This window comes from Rhincodon typus, chromosome 16 (assembly GCF_021869965.1).
Source record: "Rhincodon typus isolate 14 chromosome 16, sRhiTyp1.1, whole genome shotgun sequence".
NCBI classification, from domain to species: Eukaryota; Metazoa; Chordata; class Chondrichthyes; order Orectolobiformes; family Rhincodontidae; genus Rhincodon; species Rhincodon typus.
Genome location: NC_063347.1, coordinates 12,066,119 through 12,071,719, shown reverse-complemented (window position 1 = coordinate 12,071,719; position 5,601 = coordinate 12,066,119). Strand labels below are relative to the sequence as shown.

The 5,601-nt window shown below is 43.9% G+C and overlaps 1 protein-coding gene across 5 annotated transcripts in view; it reads right to left on the bottom strand.

The window, feature by feature from the left end:
• rbm5 (RNA binding motif protein 5) overlaps window positions 1–5,239 on the bottom strand; it is a 49,903-nt gene extending 44,664 nt beyond the window's left edge. For 2 of the 5 annotated variants that reach the window (XM_048606189.1, XM_048606190.1), the window contains exon 1: window positions 5,060–5,239. The gene's annotated coding sequence lies outside the window, so the exon portion shown is untranslated. Of the gene's footprint in view, window positions 1–1,990; window positions 2,102–5,059 lie in introns of all 5 variants that reach the window. The other 3 variants (XM_048606186.1, XM_048606188.1, XM_048606187.1) reach the window with 2 other exon arrangements.
• Between the last annotated feature and the right edge of the window lie 362 nt (window positions 5,240–5,601).

The window sequence follows — 5,601 nt, the reverse complement described above, 5'->3', positions numbered from 1 at the left end:
GTCGCGAACCATTTCAACTCCCCCTCCCATTCCTCAGACGACATGTCCATCCTGGGCCTCCTGCAGTGCCACAACGATGCCACCCGAAGGTTGCAGGAACAGCAACTCATATTCCGCTTGGGAACCCTGCAGCCCAATGGTATCAATGTGGATTTCACAAGCTTCAAAATCTCCCCTCCCCCTACCGCATCCCAAAACCAGCCCAGCTCGTCCCCGCCTCCCTAACCTGTTCTTCCTCCCACCTATCCCCTCCTCCCACCTCAAGCCGCACCCCCATCTCCTACCGACTAACCTCATCCCGCCCCCTTGACCTGTCCGTCCTCCCTGGACTGACCTATCCCCTCCCTAACTCCCCACCTACACTCACCTTTACTGGCCCCATCCCCGCCTCTTCGACCTGTTTGTTTCCTCTCCACCTATCCTCTCCTCTATCCATCTTCTATCCGCCTCCCACTCTCTCCCTATTTATTTCAGAACCCCCTTCCCCTCCCCCTTTTCTGATGAAGGGTCTAGGCCCGAAACGTCAGCCTCTCTGCTCCTATGATGCTGCTTGGCCTGCTGTGTTCATCCAGCCCTGCACCTTGTTGTCTCGGATTCTCCAGCATCTGCAGTTCCTACTATCTCTACTCTTCCAGTAGTTTCCTTTCATAGGATGACAAGCATTAACTTTATCTTCCCAGGCACATTTTGTCAGACTCATTATGTACTTTCTGAGCTGCCTCAAGTGCAACCACATCATCTCCAAATTTATCACTTTGTTTTAACTTCCTAAGTCCAGGTTACTCATAAAGAAATAGTGCTGCTTGCAACACCAAGCATAGGATATTCCACTCAATTCTTTACCCACTCTGCCACAATTCTCACAAGTGTTGCATTATTTTCTATCCTTCAGTTAGCTTATTATATTTTCCAAGTTTACCTTAAAACCCTAAAACTTCCAGTTTAACAAATAACCGCTCATGTGAAAAATTGTCAGAATATTCTCGATGCTAAGGTACATCATGTTGTAGGGCTCTCCCAAAATACTTGAGTTATCACTTTCACAGAAGTCCAAGGAGTTGATCTGGTTACTGTTCAATATATAATTGGCGTATACAATATACTCAAGCTTACTTCCAATTGATTATATTATTTTACTTGGAATAAAAATACTACTAATTTGACTGTACCTAAGTGGCAACTGAGCCACTTACTTTGGGGCATTATTTTTGCTCATCTTCAATCTATGAGAATCTCTCCAGAAACCACTGGCTTCCTCATAAGAAATGCCTCAAAAAATCTTCCCTCATTTCTCTTGCTCTGAGATGAACGCAATATATACATATATTTCAGGATTTCTACGTTTCAAGCACATTCACATCTCCTACATCTCATACAGTGGTCACTGATTACAGTTGGTATATTTTTATCAGCCACTGAGCACATTAACCAATTTTCCCATGAAAAGACACATTTTACCTTGAAAAATGTGCATTAATTTTCACACAGATTTCACCATTAAGTTATTGGTTGATATTTTGCTCCTGCCTGTGTAGCATCAAGAGATGATTTTCAGTATTAACGGCAAACATGCAAAAGCAAAATACTGCAGATATTAGAAATATAGAAAGTTCTGGATAACATTCAGGGCAGTCAGGCAGCATATAGGGATAAAGAGTCAGCAGCTTCAAGATTATGGCTCTTCAGTCATAACAATAGCTATTTGTAGTTATTATTATGTTGGCTATGAAACAAGATCAATATGTCTGGAAAAGAACATGTTCATAATTCTCACAGAACCAGAGAAGGTGTTGTAACGGTGAAGTCACTGGAATCGTAATCCAGAACACCAGACAAAAGTTCTAGGGCAAGGGTTTGAATCCCACCAGGGTCGATGGTAAAATTTGAATTCAACAACAAAAAGAAAACTGGAATAAAAAGCCAATTGAGCGGTGATCATATAAATCCTATTGATTGCTGAGAAGGTCCATCTTGGTTCAGTAATTCTTACCTTGTTTGACCTACATGTGACTCCAGACCCACACTGATGTGGTTAGATGCTGCTGCCGAGCAGGCGGCCTTACACCCCGTACTTCTGGTTCCATTGGATTCCCAGCAAAACCTGGTTAGAAACAGTATAGGGACGAGTATGCCAGACCTGGGTGAGATACAGAAATTACACGGGGACGCCCCTGCTGAGGAGCACAAACTCAAATGGGGTGCTACCTCGACCCTCAAACTAAGCTATGGGTGACCCCTGCGGGACAAGTTTGTGTTCCTTCTTTGCTCCTACCAATCTTAGTTGATTATGTGCATAATTGTACACACTTGGGCAAGGAGGGAATGGTTAATACTTTATTACAAACCTGGTGGCACCCGGATTTCCAGAAAGCAGCTGAGAAACGAGCTAAAGCATGCTTAATTTGTAAAAAGATGAATGCTGGAAGAGGGATGCCCTGTGGTTCTGGAATCACCCCCTTGCTCGGTGGGCCTTTTGCTTGTCCACAACTTGATTTTAGAGAACTACCTAGAGTACATTGTTATAAGTATTGTTTAGTAATAGTAGATGTATTTAGTAGATGGATTGAAGCCATCCCAACGACTGACAATACTGCTACAACAGTGGTAAAAATATTGTTGAGGGAAATAATTCCCCGTTATAGACTTTCAGAAATGATAAGCTTGGACAATGGACCACACTTTGTAGCTAGAGTTAACGAGGAGATCTGCAAAGAGCTGGCTATAAAGCAACAGTTCCACTGCACTCGCCATCCAAAGGCAGCCGGGATAGTGGAACAAGCAAACGGCACTCTAAAGAATAAGTTGGCCAAGTTAACACAGGAGACAGGACTGAACCGGTTGAAGGTTCTACCTTTGGCGCTATTCCATATGAGAGTTACCCCCTCAGGTAAAACAGGGTTATCTCCCGCTGAGATTGTCTATGGGAAGCCCATGCGGACCCCATGGGGACTTGGGGTAGTCCGACCTCCCCTTCCTGAAAAATTGGATATGCACACTCTGGGGGAGGAAATGGGAAAATACCTGCATAAGTTAACCAAAACTCTCCAAAGTTTACATTCACAGGTACGCCAAGTCTATCGAGAGGATGACAATCTGTCTGAAGGAGACTACCCTACTGTAGGCCCTGGAGATTTTGTCCTGATTAAGAACTGGGACCGGGGAAAGTTGGAACCAAGGTGGAAAGGACCATATCAGGTGTTGCTGACCACCCCTACGGCTGTGAAAGTGCAAGGACAACCCCGCTGGATTCATACAACCGACTGTAAATGAGTCAGTGAAGGAACAGAGAAGGATTAAGGGAGAACAGCTGCAACCTTCAGCTTGTTGCAAACACAGGCACACATTCCAAAATTTATGGTACATCGTTATTTCAGCAAAACTTCTAGCTATTGCTTCCCCAGTACTTTATCAATGGTCAGAATTTGACAGTCAGGAGTTGATCTATCATATTGATGGACTGGGAGGAAGTTGAGTAGTTTTTTTCACTAGAAGGTGACAGGGGTCTGGAACTCGCAGCATGAAAGTTTAGCAGGAATCCTCATTGCATTTAAAATATACTTGAAACTGCCACAATTAACAGGGCTATGGACCCATTTTGTTTCGATGAAATCGCAGGGTTGTTATGGTGCATGTCTGCTCTGGTTCAACTACCTCATGCCAATATAATCCCCATACCCCTATTGACCATTTTAATCCAAATGAGTTCAAAAAGTTGGAGATCGAGGGAGCTGCAGATACTGTCAGCAATGGTATCCCAGAGCTGATGAGCTGAATGGTCTCCCTCTGTGCAGATGGCTCTCCTCCTCACCCACCTGCCTCCCATGGCAGTTGGGAAGGTGCGCTTACATTTTGTTTTGACTTGGAGTCATATAGCATGGAAACAGACCCTTCTGTCCAACTAGTCCAAGCTAATCATAATCCCAAACCAAACTAGTCCCACCTGCCTGTGCTTGGCCCACATCCCTCCAAACATTTCTTATTCATGTACTTATCCAAATGTCTTTTAAACATTGTGACTGTATCCACATTCACCACTTTCTCTAGAAATTCATTCCACACATGAACCACGCTGTGCAAAAAACATTGCCCCTCATGTCTTTTTTAAATCTTCCACCTCTCACCTTGAAAATATACCCCCTAGTCTTAAAATCCTCAATCCTAGGGAAAAGACACTTTATCAATACACTTCATGACTTTGTAAACTTCTATAAGGTCACCACTCAACTTCCTATGCTCCAGTGAAAAAAGTCCCAGCCTATCCATCCTCTCCTTATAACTTAAACCCTCCATTCCCGGCAACATCCTGAAAGATTGCTTCTGAACCATCTCCAGCTTTCTAATATCCTTCCTATAACAGGGAGATCAGAACTGGACACAGTACTCCAGAAGAGGCCTCACCAACATCCTGTACAAACAACATCAACATGACATCCCAACTCCTATGCTCAAACGTCTGAGCAATGAATGCAAGTTTGCTCAACTCTGCTTAACTCTGATTTCTCTTCACAGATGCTGCCAGACCTGCTGAGCTTTTCCAGCAACTTCTGTTTTCGTACATGATTCTTTTCTATTCTTGACTAGATCCTCAATATCATTATCACTATATCTAATCCTACCAGCCTTACCTTTCACTCTAACAGGAACACAATGACTCTTAACTCTCATAATCACACACTTGAAAGCCTCCCACTTGTCAGATGTACCTTTATCTGCAAACAGTCTACTCCAAACAACTTTTGAAATTTCTTGTCTCATACTGTTAAAATTTGCCTTACGCTAATTAGGAACTTCTAACTTTTACGGGAGGCTTATCCTTTTCCATAACTATTTTAAAACAAATAGAATTGTGATCATTGGAACCAAAGTGTTTCCCCTACCATCACTTCAGAAGGTAAAGTTTTGCTCCTTCTCTAGTAGGACTATTTAGATATTGATACAGAAAAAAATTCTTGAACACTTTTTAAAAATTCTTCACCATCCAAACCTGTAACATTATGGTAATCTCAATGTTTAGAAAATTAAAATCATCTACTATTACCACATTATCATTCTTACATACATGTGAGATCTCTCTACATGTTTGTTCCTTGGTTCTTCCAGCGGTCCGGACGGATCGGAAGAGAACCTGTTTGTACCAGGTCTATGTTAGATTTGACGGTAACGATAAGGAATGTAGAAGCTGACAGATGAAGATCGACAATTGGAAGCAAGTACGACCGTTAACGGTAGCCGCGCACGTCATGTACAGTCAACGCAGGCGCGTTGCCGGGCACGGTTCGACACATGCGCAGTTTCGAGCGAGTCCCGCCCAGGCCGACAGCCAGGGACGGTTCAACACATGCGCAATTTCGAGCGAGTCCTGGAGTCAGCGCAGGCCGACTGCCGGGGACGGTTCGACACGTGCACAATTTTCGACCGTGTCGTAGAGACAGCACATGCGCAATTTCGACAGTGGCGCAGAGGCTCGGCGGACGTGGCGTGGTTCCAGCTTTCTCGCTGCAGTCCCAGTTCAGAGGCCACAAGATCAACATATATCTGGCTCGTTAGCAACTCCTTTGTCTGTCCAACTGTCTTTCTCTCTCTTTGGGCTCTATCCTATCG